At 44.9% G+C, this 14,460-nt stretch overlaps 1 protein-coding gene across 5 annotated transcripts in view; it reads right to left on the bottom strand.

The window, feature by feature from the left end:
• The window catches only part of LOC147110976 (contactin-4-like), a 2,035,446-nt gene that overhangs the window by 694,959 nt on the left and 1,326,027 nt on the right, over positions 1-14,460 (bottom strand). The window lies entirely within an intron of this gene.

Genomic DNA, 14,460 nt, shown 5'->3' with positions numbered 1-14,460 from the left:
TCATCGGTGTGCGCAGCGCCCCGCTACCGCCCCGATCGCGAAATTTGGTAGCGCCCCCTGCTTTAACGCCGGTCGCAATATGCGACCGGTTCAGGGGGGCCTACCTGTGGCGGTAGAGGTGCTGAGGTGCGGGGCGGCCATTTTTTTTGCTGGCCGCCTGCCAGCACCTCTCTGCGCCGCCGTCCCTGGCCTCCTGAGCCTCCCCCCCCCCCCGCATTCTGCCGGCTGTGTCCCAAGAGCCCGGCTCTTTTCCTCGGTGCCGGGCTCTTTTGCCGGCACTCGCGCTCTTCGAGCACGCTGCAGCAGGCCCCTCCCCTTTAAGAAGGGGAGGAAGGCCTGCAGTACCGCAGCACGCCGTGCCGCAGCGTGTGGCGCTGCGGCATGTTGTGCTGCGATTTTCAGTTGCAGCGCCCCAAGAGGGATGCGGGGCGCCTCGAGTAGCGCCGCGCTTCCGTCTGGGGCGCTGAAACGGAATTTGCGGCGGGCATCCGCAACTCCTTCCGGGGCGGTACTTCCGGCGTCCTGGCAAGACTGGCGCCCCAAACGGGACACCAGTGAATTTCTAGGCCCGGGTTTGTTAAAACTCCAGAGAACACATGGCAGTTGGCTGTGACAAAAGAACTCATCCAGTATGTATGTATCCGGCTGACAGTCCTGGAAAAAGGAAGTGGGCTTTTGAAATTGATTAGAAAAACCACTCTAATATGCAAAGCACTTCTCACCTCCATCTCAGAAGAGAAGCAGAACAATGAACCCACTAGCTCACCCAGCAAAAACCAAGGGATATGTCCCAGACTTAGAGCCATTAATCCAATACGCATGGGTCCAACGATGACCCATCACTGATTAAGCACCGGAGTGCTTAGAATTTCTCCCAACACAAAGACCGAAAGATGTCCCAGACTTAGGGCCATTAACCCAATACACATGGGTCCGAGGATGACGCATCACAGATTTAGCACTGGAGTGCTCAGAAGCAAATGGATTTTTTAAGATTGGTGGGAAAAGACAGGCAGACTATCTATAAAGACAGATTCTTTTCCACCATTCTATCTCTCTCGCTCCTGCTCCAACAAGACAAGTACCAGAGAAGCCGACGAGCAGAGCGATCGAAACCGGGGTAAGCATAGTCTCTTAGAAGTGAAGTTTTTGGGCTATTCCGAGGGTGGGAGCTTCATTTGGTTCAGCCAAGCGAAAGGGGTTTATGCGACTGGGTAATTTGTTGATAGGGGTGAAATTATAATCCACCATAGCTGTTTTTAAGGGAATTACTGCTTGTTATAGGCCCCAGTTTTGTACTGTATGTATGTTGATTGTAATCTGGATTTTATTCTCCACAGGGATCGTGATTTAGTTTAGTAATGCATGTTTTAGCTAGTGTATGTTAGACCAAATAAATACAAGTTTGATTTTTCACCGAAGCATTCCTGTCCGTGACTTATTTCATTTACACTCTGAATAATTATTCCCGGGTATAGAACTTTCGTAAGGCGGGGGCGATTCGAACCGTCTGTCTAGCAATTGGGCTAGGATCAAAAACCGTTTACATCTCCTGGCGACCAGCGGCAGGATCTGGGTTAAAGGATCTGGGTTGAAGGAGTGTAAAAACCGCCTACAAACACAATCATGAATTAAACATCAAAACTTCCTCTAAAAGAATTAGGAAGTCAGGACACTGTCCTTTCATCTCAGGCCTTGGCTTGCAAGTAATCATGAGTCTACAGGACAACAGTGCTTTGAATTCATTATTAATTGACAATAACCAAGCAGTGCCGTTCAATGATCGTAATGATGGCTGTTGCACAAAATGGAAAATTCAGCTGGTCTGGTAAAACGTGCTGTGCTGAGGCACCTTTGTAGGGGTTTAGTAAGGCAGCTTCACTCTGCATCTAATCTTTATCTGAACATGGACACTGTTGCAAGAGTGCAAAATGTTCTTTTGATAAACACAGACTTTTCATCCTATGTCAAACAGGGAAAATTTGTCTTTTTTATAACTATATGATTTTAGATAGACTGGGCATATAATAGTTAAGATGGAAACTGTATTTCCTTATTAAACAACAAGATGAAGATCAGACCCAGCTGTCTACAAAACACAGAAATGGTCCTTGACTTGCAGGTTAGCCAGGATGCAGGAGCTTTTTTCAGGGCTTATCATATTATACATGATGATCAAGACCCAGATGAAGTATGTATAGCATTAAAGATGTACCATTGTGTCTTTGATCTTGTTTGATTGATAATTCTTTGTTCATAAGAGTATTGTCTAGAATATATACTGTAGACTTTCCTTAACATCCTTAGTTCAGAGTTCAGATTTTCATTTCTGGAACTGACACTCTGTGCGATGGAATATTGCTTCATCTATAGAACACATTGCACTTGGAAGTCTATAAAAGATTGTTTCTTCCAAAAGTCACACACTGAAGAAATATGTTCTGAATAAGACATTTTAATCCTTAAAGATTGATTAAAAATTTCATTGTAAGTATTTCTACCATCACTATCTTTCTGCATATTCCTGCCTCTGTGCAATTATCTTATTTGTAAATAATCTATTACTTTTAGCCTGAACATAATTGTTTGGCAGCCTTTTGGAGTAGATGGGGAAGGTGGGACCTGTACAAGCTGGATGGATTACACCTCGGCAGAACCGGGACCAATATCCTCGCAGGGGGGTTTGCTAGTGCCATTGAGAAGGATTTAAACTAGTTTGTCAGGGGGCTGGGAACCTAAGTGTGGGCCCAGAAAGGAGAGAAACAAAGTTGGAAGTGCAAGTTAGAAAAGTAGTCAGCAAAACTAGTAGGGAGCAGAAACAAAGGCCAACAGTAAAGAGGGTCAAAGTGTAGAAAAATATTAAACAGGCAAAGTTGAAAGCACTTTATTTAAAAGCTCGTAGCATTCGCAAAAAGGTGGATGAATTAATGGCACTAATAGAAGTAAATGGGTATGATGTAATTGCCATTACAGAGACACAGTTGCAGGGTAACCAAAGCTGGGAACTGAATGTTCCAGGGTACTCAACATTTAGGAAGGACAGACAAAAAGGAAAAGGAGGTGGCGTAGCGCTGTTAATAAGGGATGTGATCGGTATGGTAGAGATAAAAGATTGTGATGTAGAACTGGAATCCGTTTGGGTGGAGCTAAGAAACACCAAAGGGCAGAAAACATTGGTGGGAGTTGTGTATAGGCCACCAAACAGTAGTGGTAATGTAGGGCACAGTATCAATAAAGAAATTAGAAGTGCATGTAACAATGGCAATACGGTAATCATGGGGGACTTTAATCTACATACTGACTGGGCAAATCAAATTAGCACTAATGGTGTGGAGGACGAATTCTTGGAATGCATGCCAGATGGTTTCCTGGATCAGTATGTGGGTATTATGTAATGAGAAAGGATTGATTAGCAATCTTGTTGTGCGAGGCCCATTAGGGATGAGCGATCATAATATGATAGAATTCTTCATTAAGATGGAGAGTGAATAGTTGACTCAAGAGACTAGGGTCCTGAATTTAAATAAAGGAAACTATGATGATATGAGGTGCAAGTTGGGTAGGATGGATTTGGGAATGTTACTTAAAGGGTTGATGGTGGATAGGCAATGGCAAACATTTAAAGATCGCATGGATGAACTACAGAATTTGTTCATCCCTGTCTGGCATAAAAATAAAACAAAAAAGATGATGCAACTGTGGCTAACAAGGGAAATTAGGGATAGCATAAGATCCAAGGCGAGGGCATATAAATTGGCCAGAAAAAGCAGCAAACCTGAGGATTGGGAGCAGTTTAGGATTCAGCAAAGGAGGACAAAAGGATTAATTAAGAGGGGGGAAATAGAGTATGAGAGTAAGCTTGCAGGGAACATAAAAACTGACTGTAAAAGCTTCTATAGATATGTGAAGAGAAAAAGATTGGTGAAGTCAAGCATAGGTCCTTTGCAGTCAGAATCAGGGGAATTTATAATGGGGAACAAAGAAATGGCTGACCAATACATATGCATGAGAGATTAGTGTGCAAAGTTAAAGCACATGGGATTGGGGGTAAGGTACTGACTTGGATAGAGAACTGGTTGGCAGACAGGAAGAAAAGAGTTGGAATAAACAGGCCTTTTTCCGAGTGGCAGGCAGTGACTAGTGGGGTACCGCAGCGATCGGTGCTAGGACCCCAGCTATTCACAATATATATTAATGATCTAGACGAGGGAACTAGATGTAATATCTCCAAGTTTGCAGATGAGACAAAGCTGGGTGGGCATGTGTGCTGTGAGGAGGATGCAGAGAAACTCCAGTATGATTTGGACAGGTTGGGTGGTTGGGCAGATGCATGGCAGATGCAGTATAATATGGATAAATGCGAGGTTATCCACTTTGGTGGCAAATACAGGAAGGCAGATTATTATCTGAACGGCAATAGATTGGGAAAAGGGGAAGTGCAACGAGACCTGGGTGTCCTTGTGCACCACTCGCTGAAGGTAAGCATGCAGGTGCAGCAGGCGGTTAAGAAGGCAAATGGTATGCTGGCCTTCATAGCGAGAGGATTTGAGTACAGGAGCAAGGATGTCTTGCTGCAGTTGTACAGGGCCTTGGTGAGACCACACCTCGAGTATTGTGTACAGTTTTGGTCACCTTATCTGAGGAAGGATGTTCTTGCCATGGAGGGAGTGCAGCGAAGATTCACCAGACTGATACCTGGGGTGGTAGGAATGATGTGTGAGGAGAGATTGGGTCGATTGGGCTTATATTCGCTGGAGTTTAGAAGAATGAGAGGGGATCTCATTGAAACGTATAAAATTCTAACAGGACTAGACAGACTAGATGCAGGAAGGACGTTCCCGATGGTGGAGGAGTCCAGAACCAGGGGTCACAGTCTAAGGATAAGGGGTAAGCCATTTAGGACAGCAATGAGGAGGAACTTCTTCACCCAGAGAGTGGTGAACCTGTGGAATTCTCTACCACAGAATGCAGTTGAGGCCAAATCATTAAATATATTCAAGTAGGAGTTAGATATATTTCTTAAGGCTAAAGGGATCAAGGGATATGGGGAGAAAACAGGGACAGGGTACTGAATTTGGATAATCAGCCATGATCTCATTAAATGGTGGAGCAGGCTCGAGGGGCCGAATGGCCTGCTCCTGCTCCTATCTTCTATGTTTCTAATAACCAACCAGGGAACAGGCTATTCTGGATCTGGTACTGTGTAATGAGAAAGGGCTAATCAATAATCTTGTGGTAAAGGGGCCTTTAGGGACAAGTGACCATAATATGATTGAACTTTATATTAAGTCTGAGAGTGATGTAGTCCAATATGAAACTAAGGTCTTCAATCTAAACAGAGGAAACTACAAGTGTATGAGGGATAGGTTGGCCATGGTAGATTGGGAGACTACACTAAAAGGTATGAAGATGGACATACAATGGCTAACATTCAAGGAAATAATGCATAATTTGCAACAAACATATATTCCTCTAGGGCATAAAAACCCAAAAGGAAAAATGATCCAACCATGACTAACAAAAGAAATTAAAGCTAGTATGAAGTCAACGGAGGAAGCTTATAAAGTTGCCAGAAAAAGCGGTCAGCCTGAGGATTGGGATCTTTTTAGAAATCAGCAAAAGAGGACCAAGAAATTGATAAAGAAAGGGAAAATGGAATATGAGCACAAACTAGCGAAAAATATAAAAACGGATTGTAAAAGCTTCTATAGGTATGTGAAAAGGAAAAGACTGGCGAGGGTGTAGTGTATGTGCCTTTAAGTGCCCCATGTGTACTGTAATGCCGGTAATGGCCACTCGGCTATATAAGCCTGAGTATTGTGTTGTATCCGTTAGTTCCCCTCCAGACTTTGTTTAGTAAACACCTATCAAACCAACTCCTGTCTTCAGTGTCTCTATCAACACACAGACACAACAGTGGCGACGAAGTGGAAACGGACTTACCTACAATTCGGCAGGACCTCAAAGACATCGATTCCTCTGGCGTCCAGAAGAATCAAGAAGTGAAAGAAGCTGTTGTTTCACCAGCTGGCCAAGTTGGTGGCAGGTACTGCGGTAATCCTTCCTGGGCATCAGGCTGGGGCTCCAGCGGCTGGCTCTACAGCTGGGCCAAGCAGCGAAAGCGGAGGCAAGCAGTAACAGACGGGGAGGGAGCACTCGGGAGACGGCCGGCGCTGCAAGCAGGTCGGCGTTCAGACCTAGAGAGTCCGGCGGGAATGAGTCTCCAACTGTAAATAAATAAATAAATAAAAAAGAACGGAAACCGCGGGAAACAGCGTTGTCATCGGCAGCCGCGGCGGGAAAGCGCGGGAAGCGTCATATCTTTTCTGCAGAAAAGAAAGAAAAGCGCGGGAAGCGCCATATCTTTTCTAAGATGCCTAATTCTGGCAATATTGATGCTTTTGATAACGAGACAAAGGATTGGACCACATATGTGGAAAGAGTGGAGGTATATTGCACCACAAATGGAATAGAAGATGAAAAAAAAGCTTCAGTACTTCTAAATCTAATGGGCGCAAAGACATACAAGCTGTTACGAAACTTAATCACTCCAGCTGAACCGATGGACAAGAATTTTAAGGAGATTGTTGACACCCTACACTGCCAATTCGAGGCAGGACTGGCAGATTCTCTACGAGACAAATTCGTCTGCGGTCTCCTAAGTGTAGGAACACAAAAAAAGCTATTTTCTGAGAAAGATTTAACACTGGATAAGGCTTTCAGTGCAAGAGGAGCTGCAGAGATACAGCAAAAGCCACAAGACTTCGGCACCCATGAAATGACACGGGGTTTCGAGAGATGTTATCGCTGCGGCAGATCCACCCATGACCAGGGGGACTGCTGGTTCAAGGACAAAGCATGCAGGCAATGCGGAAAGATGGGACACATTACACGTGTATGCCGATCTGGAAACAAAAAATCCACTAACAGGAAAAAAATCAATAAGGAAAAGCACAGAAAGGTACAAATGATGACGGACAGTAGCTCCGAAGACCAGAAGAGCGATAGCGACTCCGGGAACAAGAGACTAAGCTCTCTCAAACTACATAATGTAATTGCCAAAGAAGATTACCAGACCATTTGGGTTACCCTCACAATAGCAGCGTCCCCAGTTAAAATGGAGCTAGATACAGGATCAGCTCTGACCGTCATAAATCGACGGGATTACGAGCGGCTATTTCCGCATATACCTTTAAAAGACACATCCATTATCTTGAAAACATATACGGGGCAGAAAGTATACCCCAAAGGAAAAATAAGGGTGCCTGTTGTATACAACGGCAAGGAAATACAGAAGTTGTATTTATACGTTCTACAAGATGGTGGTCCACCGCTGTTGGGACGTGAATGGATCAGGAAAATACGTTTAGACTGGCACTCCATTCAGGCACTGATGGTGACCAGTAAGGAAAAAAATGATGATGACGTCATACCTGAACGATTAAAAGACATCTTGGCCAACGCCAAGGAAGTGTTTCAAGAGAAACTAGGAACCTTGAAAGGCATCACCGCCTCAATAAAAGTGGAAGATGCAGCAATTCCCAAGTTTTTTAAGGCAAGACTGGTGCCATACGCAATTCGTCCAGCAGTCGAGGCAGAGCTGGAGAATTTGGAAAAGGCAGGAGTATTATCAAAAATAGATTGGAGCGAGTGGGCAACACCCATCGTCCCAGTCATGAAGAAAGCATTGAAGAATGATAAATCTGAAGAACAGAGAAAAATTCGCATCTGTGGAGACTTCAAGGTGACTATAAACCCGGTCCTTCACACAGTACAGTATCCTCTTCCGAGGATAGAAGATATTTTCGCCTCACTATCCGGAGGGAAACGTTTCACCAAAATTGATTTGGCACAGGCATATCTACAGATGGAGGTTGAAGAGGCTTCTAAAAAATATCTCACGATAAATACACACAAAGGTCTGTACCAGTAGAATCGACTGGTTTTCGGAGTAGCATCCGCTCCAGCTATCTGGCAAAGAGCTATGGAGCAAGTCCTCCAAGGGATTCCGGGGACTCAATGCTACCTAGACGACATCCTTGTAACAGGAGAAAACGACAACGAGCACCTTGCCAATTTGGAGCAGGTGCTCACTAGGCTGAGAGAACGGGGCCTACGAGCAAATCGCCCCAAGTGCGAATTTTTCCAAAATCAAATATCATATTGTGGCCACATAATTAATAAGGAAGGGTTGCATCAGTCACCTGAAAAAATTGAAGCGGTCATAAAAGCCCCAGCACCTGAAAATGTTTCACAATTAAGGTCGTTCCTGGGGTTAATAAATTACTATCATAAATTTTTACCGAACTTATCAACTCTTATACACCCTCTTAATGAACTGCTACAAACAGGAGTAATTTGGAAATGGAGCGAAGACTGTAAACGTGCCTTCCATAAATGCAAAGACTTAATCACGTCCAAAGAAGTTTTGGCTCATTACAATCCATCACTGCCAATCAGACTGGCGTGCGATGCATCCCCTTACGGCATAGGAGCAGTATTATCGCATAAATTCCCTGATGGCTCGGAACGGCCGATAGCTTTTGCGTCACGCTCATTGAACTCAGCTGAGCGTAACTATGCCCAAATCGACAGGGAAGCACTCAGCCTGGTATGGGGAGTGAAGAAATTCAACCATTACCTACACGGACAAAAATTTACCTTGTTGACTGACCATCAACCCCTCATCTCCATATTCAACCCTAAAAAGGGTGTTCCCATTATGACAGCGCAAAGGCTACAGAGGTGGTCCCTTTTTCTAGGGGCACACAAATACAACATAGAATACAAAGGATCAAAACAGCATGGGAATGCTGACGGTTTATCGCGCCTACCGTTGCCAACGGTAGAAGAGGCACCTACAGTAGACCCAGTGGAGATGTTCCACTCAACCATAGTGGAATGTCTACCAGTAACAAATTCTGCCATTGAAAAGGAAACGAAAAATGACCCGACTCTCTCACGAGTCTACGACTTAACGGTGAAGGGATGGCCAGCACATGGCGAACCACTGTTGCCAGCATTCTCGCAAAGAAGAGAACAGCTGTCAGTGTGCCGAGGCACCTTGATGTGTGGATCCAGAGTGGTGATTCCACCCAAACTCCAGGATAAAGTGCTAAAGGAGCTTCACGAGGGGCATCTGGGTGGAGTGAAAATGAAGAACCTAGCCAGCGCGTTTGTATGGTGGCCAGGTATCGATGGAGACATCGAAGAAATGACCAAGAGCTGCCTAGGTTGCCAGAAGGTCCAAAACGCTCCACCCCAAGCCCCTCTACATCCATGGGAGTGGCCCTCATCTCCCTGGCAAAGGGTACACATCGACTTTGCTGGTCCATTTATGGACTCAATGTTCTTAATCGCGGTTGATGCACACTCCAAGTGGCCGGAGGTAATAAAGATGTCCTCCACCACCACGGAAAAAACCATCACAGTATTAAGGACCATATTTGCCAGGAATGGGCTGCCGGAACAGATCTGTTCTGATAATGGACCGCAATTTGTGTCCGAAGAATTCAGGAAGTTCTTAAAAAACAATGGGGTTAAGCACTACACGTCCGCCCCATACCATCCCGCCACCAATGGATTGGCTGAAAGGTTTGTCCAGACCTTCAAGAAGGCCAAAAAGGCCATGGGTAATGAAGACATAAAACTTCAGCACAAGGTGGATAACTTCTTGTTCGCATACAGGGATGCAACACATATGGTTACAAACCAAACTCCCGCCATGATGTTCTTCAATAGAAGCCTAAGATGCCGGCTGGATTTGATCAAGCCCAACATCAGAAGGGACGTGGAGAACCGGCAATTTCAAGGCATGAATGAAAGGCCAACTAGAACCTTCCAGATAGGTCAACAAGTTTTGGCCCGGGACTACCGTACCGAGAAACGGCAGCCTGGAACTATCTGCATACGACTAGGACTGCTGATGTATACCGTGGACATCGGAGAAAGCATAATAAGGTGCCATGTTGACCAAATCATAGAGTCATCCGAAAAGGGACAACCTACACCACAACTCTATACGCCTAACGATGAAGTAGAGATACCCATATCTACCTCCGATCCAGTGATACTGGAACCCGATGAACGCGACACTGGCATTCAAGCCGAATCAGCCTTGCCAAAAGAACCTACTACACCACCAGAAACTACTACACCACCGAGGCGTTTTCCGGACAGAGTCAGGAAGCCTCCAGAGAGACTGACTTATAGTTAATTAACTGCAGCAATGTATAGATTATTTTTCTTGTAACATGTAATTAATAATTACTTAAAATATTATGTACTGGTTAGCTAAAAGGGGAGGAATTGTAGTGTATGTGCCTTTAAGAGCCCCATGTGTACTGTAATGCCGGTAATGGCCACTCGGCTATATAAGCCTGAGTATTGTGTTGTATCCGTTAGTTCCCCTCCAGACTTTGTTTAGTAAACACCTATCCAACCAACTCCTGTCTTCAATGTCTCTATCAACACACAGACACAACAGAAGGTAAATGTAGGTCCTTTACAGTCAGAGACGATGAATTTATAATGGGGAATGAGGAAATGGCAGAGAAATTAAATAAATACTTTATTTCTGTCTTCACGGAGGAAGACACCAAAAACCTCCCAGAAATACGAGAAAACCAAGGGTGTGGCAAGAATGAGGAACTTAAAGAGATTATTAGTAAAAAAAAAGTACTAGCAAAATTAATACGACTAAAAATCGATAAATCCCAAGGACCGGATCACCTACATCCTAGGGTTTTGAAAGAGGTGGCCATTGGGATAGTGGACGCATTGCTTGTCATCTTCCAAAATTCTATAGATTCTGGAACGGTTCCTGCAGATTGGAGGATAGCAAATGTAACCCTGATATTTAAGAAAGGAGGGAGAGAGAAAATGGGGAACTACAGACCTGTTGGTTTCATATCAGTAGTTGGGAAAATGCTGGAATCTATATAAAGGATGCAATAATCGGGCACTTAGAAACTAATAGTAAGATTGGGCAGAGTTAACATGGATTTATGAAAGGGAAATCCTGTTTGACAAACCTATTGGAGTTCTTTGAGGATGTAACTAATGGAGTAGACAAAGGGGAACCAGTAGATGTAGTGTATTTGGATTTTCAGAAGGTCTTCGATAAGGTCCCACACAAGATCATAATAATAATCATAATCATCTTTATTGTCATTGTTAGTGCACAAGTGCAGTACAACGAAATGTACATTAACATAAACATAACCATAATAAAGTGCATTGGCAGATGTGCAGGCTTTAGAGTTTATTTGTGGAGTTCAGTAGGATGACAGCCCTGGGAAAGAAGCTGTTCCTAAATCTGGTCGTATGGGTGCGAATGCATCTGTAGCGTCTCCCAGGTGGCAGGAGGGCGAACAGACTGTGGCTGGGGTGGGTAGGGTCTTTGATGATGGACCGTGACCTCCGTAAACAGCGTTTCTGGTATATGTGCTCTATGGTCGGTAGCCGGGTGCCGGTAATGCGTTGGGCAGTTTTGACTACCCGCTGCAGGGCTTTCCGGTCATAGTGGCTACAGCTGCCATACCATACTGTGATACAGTTCGTCAGGATGCTCTCTATTGTGCAGCGGTAAAAGTTAGAGAGGATCAGGGGTGACAGGTTACATCCCTTCAGCCTCCTTAGGAAATATAGGCGCTGCTGGGCCTTCTTCAGCAGAGAGGAGGTATTGAGGGACCAGGAGAGGTCTTCCGTGATGTGGACTCCGAGGAACTTAAAGCTGTCCACCCTTTCTACCACAGCCCCATTGATGTGGATGGGGGTGTGACTTCCGCCTTTAGACTTCCTGAAGTCCACAATGATTTATTTGGTTTTCTTGATGTTAAGGGCCAGGTTGTTATCGGCGCACCACTTCACGAGATGCTGGACCTCCTCCCTGTAGGCTGACTCATCATTGTTGGTGATCTGGCCTACTACCGTGGTATCATCCGCAAACTTGATGATGCTGTTGGAACCATGAACAGCCACACAGTCGTGGGTGAAGAGGGAGTAGAGGAGGGGGCTCAGCACACATCCTTGTGGGGCCCCCGTGTTCAGGGTCAGGGGGGTGGGGGAGGTGTGGTTACCTAATTTGACAGACTGGGGTCTGTTTGTTAGGAAGTCCAGGGTCCAGTTGCAGAGGGAAGTGTTCAGGCCAAGAGTGTGGAGTTTGGTAGCCAGCTTGTTGGGGACGATAGTGTTGAATGCTGAGCTGTAGTCTATGAACAGCATTCTGATGTAGGTCTCTTTACCATCTAAGTGATTCAGTGCAGAGTGTAGAGCAGTTGTGATTGCATCCTCCATTGATCTGTTTGCACGATAGGCAAACTGGTGTTGGTCAAGAGAGGCGGGAACACTGGCTTTGATGTGAGCCAGGACCAGTCTCTCGAAACACTTCATTATGATGGGTGTGAGTGCGACAGGTCGATAGTCGTTCAGGCACGTCACAGCCGTTTGTTTTGGCACAGGAATAATGGTAGCGGTCTTGAAGCATGTAGGGACTACTGCCTGGGCCAATGACAGAATGAAGATGGCGGTGAAGACATCAGCCAGCTGATCAGCACATTCCTTGAGTGCCCATCCAGGGATGCTATCCGGTCCAGCAGCCTTTCGTGTGTTCATTCCGCGTAGAACACCCCTTACGTCGGCGAACAAAATTAGGGCACATGGAATTGGGGGTAATATACTAGCATGGATTGAGAATTGGTTAACAGACAGAAAACAAAGAGTAGGGATAAACGGGTCTTTTTCAGGATGGCAGGCTGTGACTAGTCGGGTACCACAAGGATTGGTGCTTGTGTCCCAGCTATTCACAATCTAGATCAATGATTTGGATGAGGGGACTGAATGTTACATTTCCAAATTTGCTGATGATACAAAGCTAGGTGGCAGTGTCAGTTGTGAAGTGGATGTGAAGAGGCTTCAAGGGGATCTCTACAGGCTCAGTGAGTGGGCGAGAACATGGCAGATGGAATATAATGTGGATAAATGTGAAGTTATCCACTTTGGTAGAAAAAACAGAAAGGCAGAGTATTTCCTAAATGGTGAAAGATTGGGGAATGCAGATGCTCAAAGGGACCTGGGTATCCTTGTACATGAGTCACTGAAGTGAATGTGCAGGAGCAGCAAGCCATTAGGAAGGCAAATGGTATGCTGGCCTACATTACAAGAGGATTTGAGTACAGGAGTAAAGAAGCCTTACTCTAATTATATAGGGCCTTGTTGAGACCACACCTGGAGTACTGTGTACAATTTTGGTCTCCTTGCCTAAGGAAGAATAGACTTGCCATAGAGGGAGTGCAATGAAGATTCACGAGATTGATTCCTGGGATGGCGGGACTGTCGTATGAGAAGAGATTGAGTAAACTAGGTTTGTATTCTCTTGAATTCAGAAGAATGAGAGGGGATCCCATTGAAGCATACAAAATTATCACAGGGCTGGATAGAGTGGATGCTGGGAGAATGTTTCCATTGGCTGGTGAGTGTAGAACCAGGGGCCACAGCCTTCGGATAAAGGGTAGGCCATTCAGGACTGAGAAGAAAAGAATTTTTTTCACACAGAGGGTGGTGAACCTTTGGAATTCTCTACCCCAAAGGGCTGTGGAGGCTCATTCATTGGGTATATTCAAAACAGAAGTCGATAGATTTCTGACTCGTAAGGGCATCAAGGGATATGGCGATAGGGCCGGTGAATGGAGTTGAGGCAGAAGATCAGCCATGATCTCATTGAATGGCGGAGCAGGCTCGAAGGGCCGAATGGCCTACTCCTGCTCCTATTTCTTATGTTATGTTCTTAGGATAGAGCATGATGCATCCCATAATTAAAGGGCAATTGTTAGTGCTATGGTATGCTATCCTGTTCATGGCAAGCTTATGGTATAGGAAGCTCAGTCTGTTTATGGAAAACGAGTTGATGCTCTGAACGCAAACCCTGATTTGGAAAAGCTCCAGTCCCATGTGCTTACATCACTTACTTTACCAAATAACAAAAGTTCACCACCAAATAAAGCAAAAGCAAAAAAATGAAACTGTTAAACAAGTCAGATTCTGTTCAATAATGTTATCTATTGCTGCGGTTTGAATCTGATCTATATTTTTCAGCAGGGGTTGTTTACGGCAAGAAGTCTCCCTGCTGCTTCTTCAAGGAGATCTAACATGTAGCACACAGGTAATATGGATTTTTTCACAGCAAATTCCCAAGTTGAAGAATGGGACCCTGCCGTTTTATCTCTGGTCACACACAGCATGGAAAGACATCTCACACCTGCGTTATGTTCAATAACAAAACAAACCCAGTGGCACAAGCTGAAACCAGCTGCTCCTAACTATCTGTACGCACCTGAGGCAATGCTTATTTTGATTTATACCACACAAGAGTCATCAGACAACATTGATAGCACACAACAACCAACCCATCAACAGCTAGCTCAATAAACAGGAAAAGTAATCATCAAATTGCATCTCGCT

This window comes from Somniosus microcephalus, chromosome 11 (genome assembly GCF_052327205.1).
Source record: "Somniosus microcephalus isolate GS21.2 chromosome 11, FLI_Smic_1.0, whole genome shotgun sequence".
NCBI lineage: Eukaryota > Metazoa > Chordata > Chondrichthyes > Squaliformes > Somniosidae > Somniosus > Somniosus microcephalus.
The sequence above is the reverse complement of the archived record's forward strand: the minus strand, read 5'-3'. Positions and strand labels throughout refer to the sequence as shown.